General features: G+C 53.6%; 1 protein-coding gene across 6 annotated transcripts in view; it reads left to right on the forward strand.

The window, feature by feature from the left end:
- The first annotated feature begins 284 nt into the window (after positions 1-284).
- The window catches only part of CTBP2 (C-terminal binding protein 2), a 170,739-nt gene continuing 158,959 nt past the window's right edge, over positions 285-12,064 (forward strand). Inside the window, exon 1 of one of the 6 annotated variants that reach the window (XM_012453383.3) lies at positions 285-362. The gene's annotated coding sequence lies outside the window, so the exon portion shown is untranslated. Of the gene's footprint in view, positions 363-804; positions 866-2,357; positions 2,533-9,323; positions 9,343-9,759; positions 9,781-12,064 lie in introns of those variants that run through there. The other 5 variants (XM_021674614.2, XM_064373746.1, XM_012453382.3 and 2 more) reach the window with 5 other exon arrangements.

Here is a 12,064-nt window from a genome sequence, read left to right on the forward strand (position 1 = left end):
CGGAGCCACTAATCCCCCGAGAGAGCCGATTTGTAGTGAGGAGTATCTGGAGGGGGCGAGGCCGGCCCATGTGGGGTTGTGTCATTGGTTTGCAAAGAGAGACCCCGCCTTTGCCCCCCCCAAAAAAAGGAGCGAGGAGTGAGCGAGCGGCGACCCTCACCTCGCCTCCCGCCTCGCTCCTGCGCAGCCAGCGGGCACCGGGAGCCGCGGCCGGCGCCGCTTCTTTCCTTTCCTTTTCTCTCCGTTTTCCTCCTCCTTCCCCGGAGGAGAAAACAAATAAAGAAGAGCAAATAGCCGGGAGGCGCTCGGCATCCAGGACGTTCCCTCCCCCGATCCAAGTTGGAATTAGCATCCTCTCGGGGGTGAGCGCGGCGCGGGGCGGGCGCGGGCCGGGGACCCCCAGCGCAGCCCCCTCTAGGCGGGCGGGAGGGCGCGGGGCCGGGACGCGGGGGGGATTGGGAACCGGGTGGGCGGAGGAAGGGGGGTGGGGTGGGTGGGGAAGTAGGAAGAGGCTCGGCGGCGAGGGGAGGAGGTGGAAGGGAAGGGAGGGGTAGGGTGGGGAGGGGAGGGGAGCGGGGGGAGGGCGGGAGGGGGAGGGGCGGGGAGCTGGAGAGATTAAGTTTTTGTGTGTGTGTCCCTGTGTGCGTGTGTCATTTTAAGGTGGCTCGGGAGCGGCCCGGAGGAGCCGGCGGCGGCCCGAGGAGCGAGGGACCGAACCGGGAGCCATGCCGCGCTGAGGGGGGGCTGCACAGCCGCCGCCACCGCCACCGCCGCCGGGTGGGGTGGGAGGGGCGGGAGCCGCCGCCGCCGCCGCCGCCTCCAGGGTGGGCGCCTTTCGCTGTGGACGCCGACCGTCCGGGACGAGGTAAGGGGGGCCCCGGGGGAGGGCTGCGGTAGCCGCCGCCCCCGCCTCACCTGCGGCCGCGGGCTGGGGGCGCCGCGCCCGCGCCTCACTGCGCCACTCGGGGAGGAGGAGGAGGAGGAAGAGGGCGAAGGACACGGAGCCGGCATCCGAGGACATCTTTGGTCCGTGCCCCGGGCCCCGTGTTCTCCCTCGGCGCCCGGGGGTGGACGCTGGCCCGGGGGTCCCCGCCCGCCCCCGCCACCGATTGCGCCCGCTGGCCGCGGTTTGCGCCAGGATTTTTGTTGTTGTGATGAGAGTTGATGAATGCGAAGTAGGCGGTCACCTTCCTTCCCATCAGGGTTGGAAAAAAAAAAAAAAAGAAAGAAACCCCGAGCGCGGCGGCGTCTGGAGGGCAGGGGCGGCGGCGGCATCTCGGCGACGGTTCCCTGGGCGCCCCCGGCTCCTGCTCCCTGAGCCCGGTGGGTGCGCGCGCGGGGGCCGCCGGCGACCCAGACCGAGCGCGCGACGCGCCGCGGGGACAATACGGCCGGATCTCCGGGGAACAGGAGTCCGAGCGCGCCGGGGTGCGGCGGGCCTTGCGCTTACGAGGCAGGGGGGTGCGCAGAAGAGGGGGTCCGTGGGGAAGTCGGGGCGCGAGCCGCTCGCGGTCCCCGGGGGCGCTGCTCCTACCGGCGGGGGATCCCGCGCGGCGCCCCGGGAGCGCAAGTGAAAGACGGGAAAGGAGGCGAAGTGGAACCCTTTTGTTTTGCCGGCCCCGCATTGTTGGCTCCTCCGGGCAGCCGGGCCACATCTGCTGCCGCCGCCGCCACTGCCGCGCGGGGCTCGGCCCGCCAAAGTCGCGGCGGGGCGGGGGGCCTGGGCGGGCCGGGCGGCCGGCGCGGGCGGGGGCCGGGCATTTCCTCTGCCCGGCCGCGCTCCCGCGGGCACCACTTCCTCCTCGCCCGCAGCAGCCGCCGCCAGGAGCCCGGCCCGCCCGCCTCCCCCACCTTCCCCGCCCGGGCCGCACTTTTCGGGTGGGGCGAATCAAAAAGAAAAAGTTTAGCAGGAGGGGCCGGCTAGGGCGCGCCCCGGGCGGCGGGGACCTGGTGCGGCGCAGGGACAGCCGGGCCACCGCGGTCCCTCCTCCTCCCAGCCCTCCCCGGCGCCGGACGGCCCCGCGCGGCCGAGGGGAAGCGCCTTTCTTTCTCTTCCTCGCGCTGCCCCCAGCGCCCCGGGCGAGTTGGGCAGAGGCGCGCGGGAGCCGAGGCGCGCCTGGGCCTTTCTCAGGCGGGAGGCCCAGCGGCGTGGCGGGTCGCCTGCAGCCCACGCAGCGCCCTGGGGCTCGGAGGCCGCGAGCCCAAGAGCTCGGCGCGGTCACCGCGGGCAGCGCCGAGACACACACGCGCGCACACACTCCCTCCCGTGGCTCGCTTTCCGCCGGCGACGACGGTCGCGGACACGGAGTGAGCGTGTGCGCGCGAGTGTTTGTGGTTGTCCCCCCTCCCCCGCCCGGTACTTTTTCCGGAGGCGGCCCAAGCGGCAGTTGGCTGCAGAGGACCCCACGTTTAGGATTTTGTAGGGAAGAAGAGGAATTTTTCGTAGAAATCCCCGCTCGCTCTGCGTGCTCGTGGTGGAGGCTGCTGGCCATGGCCTACGTCGTCACACCGGGCTTCCTTGCCCTGACTGGGGTAAACAATCCTGTGTATTTACCCCCTTTTTTCTTTAAAGATTGGAGATCGGGTTAAGTTCTTAGAGAGTCTGATGCGAGTGGCTGGAAGGATAGACAAGAGAATTCTATTCTATAAATATGCATTGGGAATTTAAAATGCTAAACGCCTTATTTGCAATTCTGTTGGATATTCTAGAGACTGGTATATTTTTATCTGACATGGATAATTTTGAGGGGACGTTATATTTTGGGGAAGTTTACAAAGTGATTCTTTCTGCTTTTCTAACTTGGGCGAAATATATCGACTCATACCACTCTTTCAAAAAAGATCGCTTTCTCTACTAGGTGTTTGGGTTCGAAGACAGTTTAAAAATTACCTCGTGTTCTGTACCTAAGACTGCTGTTTTGCCTCGAGGATTCTCCGAGTAGGAGTGGGTGGTTTACATGTACTTTGAGAACTCTGAGGTTTTGAACCCCTCCTTTTTTTATAATATGAATCTTTTCTATTTTGAAGTAATGAGACTTTAAAGGATCTTGTTTTCATAATCACTTGATTTCAAAGGGTACTTCTTACAGCAATTACAAAGTAGTAGTCAAAATGCTAATTAAACATTTTCAGTCATAGCTGCTTTAATATTGAAACAATTTTTTTTTTCTTTAGCAGAGACTGTATCATAGAGTTGAAACACTAAATATTCTTTTGTCTGGCATCAGATCTCTGAACTGCTCTGACATTCTCCTGAAAAACCCCTAGTGCCCTTTTTATTGCCCCCAAAAGGAAAGTTAATGAGATGGTAGATTTCAAGCAAAAAAGCAGGCCCTCTTTCTTGCAAAATATGCTTACCGTTGCCATTGAAGTTGGATGTTAGCCGTGAATGCACTTGCCTTTAATGAAACCAGTTTAATCGTTCACACTTGATCAAGTATAACATGAGCAAACAAAGGAAATAAGCCAGCATACTTCTGTAGAGTGTAAGTGTTGATGTTGGGTCACCCCCTCCCCTGCCCCCCCACCCCGCCCGGTAAAAGGGAGAGAAGGATGAAGGCAAAGGGAATTTATGGCGCTGATTGGTTTTTTGTGCCCCCGGGGTGGGGGACCCCAGTTACATCCCTATGGAAAGCAGTTGTTAGAGGGAATTAAAAGATCTGGGTTTGGAGCTTGTTTTGAACCTGACTAGGTGGTTTTGGTTTAATTCTTTTTCTATTTAGAAAAATAAGGTAAAGAGTATGCTGACTCTCCCCCCATCTTTTTTTAAACCCCAGCCTGACAATCCCCTCTCTTAATTGTACCTTAATAAGACTCTGCAGGTTGAGTGCAGAACCCTGTGAGTTATTTACGGTGTCGCTTGGGAGCTTTGAAACTGACCCTTGAATGGGTGTTCTCCTTCGGGGAGGGGCAGGGTGAATTACCTTTTCTTAACTGATTTTAAAAAGCCTCATTGTCCCTAAAAGTCATTTCCTTGCTTGAGTTGCAATTTCTGTGTGGGACTTAATCATCAATTCAGTGAAGAGATATTCCAAAGTATGTCTCTCTAAAGTTAAGAAAGGAAGAAAGTTTGGCTACTTAAAAACAAACACTGCTGCCATTGTAAAAACACACCAGTGACACACTTGGTGAGATATTTTGGCCTTTTGAGACTCGGCGCACACCTGTTCCTGTCCCTGCCAAGTTGTGTGTGCTTTCCCTGCCATTGTTAATCTGGTCGTGTACACAAGATGAAACAGTAAAACTTGCTATCTGTGTAATTATTAACTAGTTCGTCAGTTACCCTTTCAGAGAATAATCAATAACTTCACTCTTAACTTTTAAAACTCTAAATAGAAGTTTTACTCCTTAAGTCTGGAAAGTGTTTCAAAGAGAGATTAAATGAAGCAAACAAACAGCAACAACAAACAACAAAACCAGAAAATCAACCGGGAACTTTTTTTAGCTTCCGAGTAGCTAGTTACCAGGTAAAAAAAATGATGAATGTATATAGTGTGTACTGAACAAGCAAAGCACTGGATTTTAAAATATTTTTATGGCCACCATTGCTGTTAACATACAAATGGCTCACACTATTTGAAATCCTTGAGATTCATGGACTGAAAAAAAAACCCAAAAAGGACACCTCTGAGGGAGCAGCCCTGCTGAGATCTAGCACCCGACTGCCGTTTGCCAACAGTTCACTAACACCATGAATCATTTTTGAAGGCAAAGTTATACCCTTTGCACTTAATGCTTTCCCTAAATGGAAAAAATTTAAAGAGTTTACAGCAATGGTAGAATGGTGGTCCCAGTTGTCATTTTTTACCACTGTCATTTCCATAGAGAGGGACTGTCATCATAATGTATGTGCATGTAGCCTGGATCCCTCTGTTAATCTGTCGGGTGGAAAGCAACAGCCCTAGTGTCCTGTGGCCCTGAATCAGGCCACAAATACATATTCGTACATGGTTGGGAAGGGAAATTTATCAGTTGGGCAGGGCACAACTCAGGTAATATTTCCACTTTGAGATGACTGTAGCTCTGTTACACAGGGTGGAGCACATTTTTGTAGTAGCTAAAAAATGGGAGGGCAGTTTGTCCTGGAAAAAGAAGTATTTGTACTTCATGGAAGTGACCCCATGTGGTGAAATCTCGGGGGTGTCTTCCCCAATAATCTTTTTGTGAATTGCTAGCTGAGGAATGCCTGTGTGAACTTTCCCTGCTGAAAACTTAGTGGGCACATGAAATGCTGGAATGGATACGCTCTCAGAGGGTATCCTGCCGGGGCAGATATCAGTTTTCTCCCTTACCAGCTGGTAAGCATGTCCCAATTTACACTGCTACAAGTTAAAGTTACAGCACTCCTGGAAAGAAGGGGAAATGCAAGGCCTCTCCTCCCCACCTCATCTTTTGAAGTTAATTTTCATTCAAGTCTGTGTTTGATGGAATATGTATCAAAGACTTATGAAAGGGTTTTTTTATTAATCCTATCTCGGGGTTTGGAAAATTATATTTAATAATTGCTAAAAACTTCAGAACCATTTTAAAGGTGTTCAGTGGTTCTTTTGATCATGATTTAATGGAGAGTATCCAAAAGCCATCAATGTGACTCTAATGAAATTCACAAATGAATGTTTGGGCATAATCTGGAGTTTCTTTTAGCTATCATTATTAATGTTTAAAGCCTAAATTATGGCTGCACTTGGGCATTCAGAACTTTGCCTGTGAAAAGAAGGGCTTTGCACATTGTGTAAAAAAAAAGGGGATTCACAAATGAATACAGAATGTACAATAGGGAGAGAGCCAGGCCATTGTTTGTGTGGAATGTTGACCATGGGAGCCAAGGGGTAGTTTTGCCTTCATTCTTCTAACTGGAGAACACAGAGACCTCAGGAGCTGTAGACAGGATGGGAACCGGGGCCACATTCATCTCTGCCAGGCATGGAGATTTGGCCTGCCCCCTTTCCAGAGTTTTTCTTAGAAGGTGATCTTTTCTGGACTGCTAAGGAACGTCGTGTGCTTTCTCTTCTCAATTATCTGCTTTTTTGGGGAATGATTCTAAGAGCACATAGTAGATTCTCAAGGAAAGTGTAAACAGACCTTTTCTACCCCCTTGAAATGCGATTTTAGGAAATGATATTCAACATCAGAAAGGAGGCATCTTAAGTCACAGGAAGAAGTTGTGTTTATTTTTACTCCTCTCCTGACTTGAAAGTAGTTTTTAATCTGTTGGTAGCATTAGGGAGAGTGCAGCTAAAATAAGTTTTTGCTGGATGTTCATGTTTTTCGGAGCTGCTGCCTTGTCAGAAAAAGCTCCTCCCCTACTCACAAAGGCCTCCTGCTTCCACGTGGGAGCTGAGGTCCCGCAGTAGAACCAATTCTGTAGCTTATGGGAGGAGCACTCCTGGCCCCCCACTTTCTAACCCTCACCTCAAGTGGAATATGGAGATAATATGTATATCGTTCACCATTGTTGGTGACTGAAGCCTGTTCAGTTTTTTAGCATCTACACTCAGTGAGAACCCGTTGCAGTTTGCATTTGTATCTAGCCTAGTCCCCCCCTCGGTGAATGTTTTAGAAGTGATCAGCTTTAGCTGTTTACCTAACTAAATGTAACAGATGCTTGCCTAGAGTTTGCTTAATAATCACAAAACCTGTGATGAAATGGTTGGGATCTTATTTATGGGACAGGTGATGATTTTGGTTCTATAGAGAATTGTGACTTTCGGTTGGTGTTTAAAGGATGGGAACCCTGAACCATTGCTGTGGCCACCCTGGTGGCCAGCCTTGCCTTTGGTTGTTTGGCTTCTGTGAATCCGGAAGAGCCCTGGAGGTGGGGGCCAGGGAAAGGAGAGGGCTGGGTTTTTTATCCAGGAGGTTCTAAAAGTTCACACAAAATACAGAAATATGCACCTTCCATTGTATTGCTGATTTGTGCTTCCTTCGAAGCTCTCTGATCAGCAGAAATGTGCTTCTTGCATTAAAACACATCCTTAATTATAACTAAAAGAAACTGTCAGCTGCCTTAAAGATTGTCTGGAAATAGTGGCAATATTTCTGTGTCTCATTCCAGCCCACGTTGTGGTAGAAGCCTGGAGGGGCCACGTTAAAGGATGTGCCACAGAGACGAGCTGTGTAGGTTTTTCTGCAGCACAGGCGAGCTCAGGGCTTGGAAAGTCCAGCTTATGGTGGCTGCGCTCCAGCCATGCCTGAAATCTGGCCTCCAGCAATCTGTCCAAGCCCAGGACAAACAAAAACTTCATTATGGAGTCATGGAATCTGAGGAAGTTTCTCTGGAAGGAACCGAAGACTTAGACCACGGAGATCAACTCCTCTGCCTAATGGGGTTTTTCTTTTTCCACGATGGCAATTTAAAAATATTATCTATAAAGCAAGGCTAGTAAGGAATCATTTTATAGGTGTAAGTGGCCAGAATCTAACCTGGAAGTGATAGTACTGTACCTGCCCCAGGTGTGTGTGTGGCAGGGGGAAGGAGTTTGGAGGGGGTAAACCACATTTGAGGTTTCTCTGCTGGAGGGGGTGAAAGGGCAGGAGGGAGTTTGTGCACCTTTCCTTTTAAATGAACTCTAGCTGTGAGTTGATTATTTTGCTGATGGATGGTCTTTAGTGCGGCCTAGAAGTGCAAACAAAGTCAGCTTAACTGCCGCTCGTTCAGATCCTGGGAGGCCAAGGGAAGGGGTGGGGGCCGTTCTTGCAAATCCATCTGGATCCTGGACACCCCACTTGGTGTTGCCGCAGCCAGCTCCCAGGCCTGCCCACCTGGAGTACCGCCAGAGCCAGCAGCGGGCAGGGCCCGAGAGAGCTCTTAAAGCCATGTCCCAGGAACTGTTGAGGGAACTGAGAATGTTCAGCCTGGAGTAGAGACGCCCCTGGGGAGCCCAGCATCGTCCTCGGTGCAGTCATGTGGCCTTGCTTTGCTGGGAGCAGGGAGGCCTTGCTGTTGGAGCTGCCAGGCCAGATGGGCTGCGTGGGCTCCTGGCACTGGCAGAACTTGGCTGACCGTTGGCTCCCAGTGCTGGCCAAGGCTCTGCAAACACCCGAGACCCTGATGGAGACTCAGGCTTTGGGAGCACCTCCTAATGAGCTGGGGAGGATGCTGTTTTCTTCCCAGTGTGAGTGACCAATAATCTTAAGAGTTTTTCCCTTCCTCCAGACATTCAGCTGTGGTCTGCACTCTGGACTGCTCCATCTGCCCTGTGGACTGGATAGAGCTAGAGGCTCAGGGTAGATGCCCAGCTGACCTGACATTTCCTACCCGTATTCCTTAGTGTTCAGGAGCAGGCAGAGACAGACCTGATTCCTTCATCTCAGGGCTTTCAGATTACCGAATAGAAGTCGCACTGGGAGGGCAATCAATAAAGAGTATATTTTGCTGCACAGATACCAATATGCACATGTAAGTGCCTAGAAGTAAAATCTGGGAATGTTTTTGATCTTAAAAACATTTCACAGTCATTAATCTTCACGACGCTCCTGCGGGCTGGGTAAATAGAGCAATTCCTATTTTATGCCAGGAAGAAATATTGAATTGCCTCCTCATAAAGAGGCTGTTTTCCTCCTTGTTCCTGTGGCTCGCAGGGTGGGGGGCCTGGGGCGCCGGGAACCCCTGCGATCAGCTCAGACTGACTCCAGGACGACTTCCGGTGTCCTGCGCGACCTTCTGCCGCGGGGAGGGCCGGGTGGGGCCTAGGGGAGGGCCGGCCCACCACACCTGGCCGCGCTCTACCTGGAGGGGGCGGGGTCTCCCGCGTTTCCCGGACCGCGGGGGTGTCCCACCCTGCTGCGAGGACCTGCCTGCGGGCCTCCTGGGGTCCGCCAGTCTCCTCCCGGCGGGTGGACCTGGAGGCCCCGCCCCAGCTGTGCCCTCTTTCCCCGCGGGACACCTGGCGGCCCCTCCGCGGGTCGCCGTACCTGACACCCCCGGGCGCCCCCTCGCGCCTCGCCTTTTCACTTGTAAATAGAGCTGCTTCCCGCCGCGGGGAGGTCGTTGAGAGGTGTGAGAATGAGCCCTGCCCCCCGAGCCCACTTCCTCCTCCCCCCTCCCCGCTGGCCTACCCGGGGCGGTGGGGGTCCAGCCTGACGCCTCCTCTGGCCAGGAGGGTCGCCGGCGCCCCTCCGGTCCGCGGGGCCCCGGCAAGGGAGGAGCCTCGAGACCACGCGGGACCCTAGGGTGGGCCCCCAGCCCGCGCCCGAGGCCCAGAGCAGGGGCAGGAACCTGGCCGCACTGGGCCGGAGCCGCCTCCACCACTCAGCGGTCGCGGACTCCGGGCGCTCCACACCTGGGGTCGTGGTGAGATTCGTTGATTGACTGCGCGATGGTGGCTGAGTTTCAAACAAACGGTAAACAGCGGCATCGTTTCCGCTTGACGGGCTGGGGATCTCGTCTCCTGGGCAGTGTTTTGGGGCCACGGTTCTTGGATAACCTTCGAATCTGGGTGTTTTCCCTGTAGTACAAACGGCGCAGTGGCAGTTGCTGTGGGAAACAGCGAGGGCCACTGAGACCTTCGGCAGAATTCCACTTCAAGGACGACTGACATTTGCGCGCCTCTGCTGCGTTCTCTGCCGTTCACTCCGGCGGCTCTCAGTCCCTGAGCCTGGCGAGGCCTGTGACTGGAGGTTGTCCGGGCGCTGAGTGGTAGGACTGCGGTCTGGCCCGTTCCGTCTTCACCCGTCTTCTCCGTGGAGGAATTTCTGTGTTCGCCTCTTTCTATCTTTTACAGACTTAATTTGATGCTCCGGGAATTTATGCAGCCATTCAAGTGCGCTCCCCTTGTTCAGGTAACTAGAGAACGACCGTTTCTTGAGCTAGTGTCCGGCAGTAGCTCTCTAGGTGTGTTGTTGGGTTTCATTGTCACAAGGTGGGGTGATGTCTGAGGAGGCACTTGGGGGACTTGCCTGAGTGGTTTGGGTGTCACTCCGCGGGGGGAGGAGGAACTCCTTCCTGCCTGGGCTGAGCCTCTTTCCTTGGCCACCCTGAGATTAGAGTTCAGGAGACATGAGAGGCGGCCTGTTTTCCCCAGGATTCATATGAACTTCTCAGATAAAAGATATCTTTCTCAGGCCCAGAGCTGCTTTCCAGGGCACACGGAGCTAGGAGAAGTCTGCCCTGTCTTCGTTTGGTTTCATGAGTGGTCATTTTGGTAGGAAGTCACAATTCAATGCCCTGGAGGGTTTCTAGATCATTTCCTGCTCTAGGGTGTTTTAAATTCGTGCTCTTTTGGAGCAGATATTCAGAACACGTGGCTCCTGTTTGGAAGCCTGAGGCAGGCAGGCCCCATTGGATACATGGGTCAGACTCTCTGGATCACAGACTCACTCTGTCCAGGCAGAGGCCAGACACCTGCCTTGAGATGGGCTCTCCAGGGCTGCCCTCAGAGTCCCTGTTTCACCAATGAAGAATCAGGGACAGGGTGCTTAGGCGATGAAGTCTAGCTAGTTATTTCCAGCTCCACCTGGCTTCTCTGTGGCAGACCAAGGCTTCTTGTGGCCTTTGACTGGGACATGGGGATGTCTGTAGATGGCTTAGATTCCTTTTTCCCTCCCAAGTTCTGTTTCTTCCTTGCCCTCGTCTGTGTCTCTGATGCAACACCGCCCCCCACTCCAAGAGCACATGGGCACCTGGAGTTCTGTGGGTGGCTTTCTTAGTGCTTAGGGTCCTGGTGAATGGGATTTAGTGGCCAGGTATCATTTTATCAGTAGGTAAGACTATCAATAGGTTAAGACCATGTTTATGGTCTGGGATAGAGTGATCTCAGCCAGAGTCTTCTCAGAAGCCCCCTCTATCCCCCACCTCCCTCGAGGGAGGGCTTGGGTCCATGGGATGCCCCCCTCCCTCGCTCTGGTTGCTTCTGGCTTTCAACCAGATCCACGTGCATTCCTTAAATAGCATCTTTTTCCGTGTTCCACATTGGGGAGCTGGGGGTAAGAGACAGGGAAGATGCTTAGGATTTCCCCTCAGTGGGATAGTGTGTTTGCACCACTCCTGTGAAAACCAGGGAGAAACAAGATTTTGTTGGGCGAACGTCCTTTGGGTCACTGCCCTGCATTTGTGTGGTGTGGGCCTTAGAAAGGAATTTGAACGAATACTCCTGAACAAAGGGAACAGCCTGCTTTTCAAAGAGGCTATCAGAGAACTGAAAAGGGAATGGCACACAGTTGGGTGTGTCTTGAAATCCAGAGACCAGTCCCACTTGGGTGAGTAACTCACGGGCAGAGCACCCAGAGCAGGTGATACGGGAGCTCCCAGGCTGACCTTGGCTTTCCTTAGAGGGTAAGGTCCCCACAAGGTGGAGGTTTTCCTGAAAAACAGGCTTTTCTTTATAAGATTACCTTCCTGTTCTACAACCCTTCTCTTCTTGTGAACACGTGTGTGCTTGTGAACACATGCGTATTCTGGAAATCTTGGTCCGCGCTGGGGCTCCGGTGAGGCCAGGGCAGTGGGGGTGTGGGGTGTCCCCTCTGCCTCCATCTCAACCTTTGGGTTCTGCTCTGTCTTGTGGATGACTCTAGGAAGTAATGGGAGGTGTCTCTTGACAAATCAGTCATGTGAGTCCTGGTGTCCTGGCTCAGCTCCAGCTTGGGTAGTGATTAGAGTCTGTCTATTTTAAGTAGCCCCTGCAGTTTTTAAACAGGTCGCTGTTCCGCTTCACTCCACCTGGAAGAGGGTAGTGGGGCCAGGAGCAGCCCGGGGCCAGCCCTCTCCTCTCCTTGGTGCCTCAGTGAGTCACTGAGAAGGGGGAAGCTGCTTTCTACGAGTCTGTTGCTTGGAGAGTGGAGGTGGTGTCTAAGCATGAGAATGACTGTGGCATACAGGTTCCCGTGAACGGTCATTTCCTGTGAGCCGGGCCTTGTGGGTGGTCTTCCAGAGCCCACGTCACGTTTGTGGTGTGTTCCCTGTCCTGTTCCAGGTTTCGGAAATCCTTTGCACTGGGCAGAAGATCTGCTGAGCTGGCATCCAGGTTCCTCCAGCAAAACATGGGGCAGGTGTTGGACCTGCCGCAGCTCTGAGCGTTCCCCAGGACCCTGTTACCCAGCCCTGGCATCTGCAGAGTCTGTTCATTTC

Source organism: Aotus nancymaae, unplaced genomic scaffold (genome assembly GCF_030222135.1).
Source record: "Aotus nancymaae isolate 86718 unplaced genomic scaffold, 86718_ANA_hifiasm-v0.15.2.pri h1tg000010l, whole genome shotgun sequence".
Lineage (NCBI taxonomy): Eukaryota > Metazoa > Chordata > Mammalia > Primates > Aotidae > Aotus > Aotus nancymaae.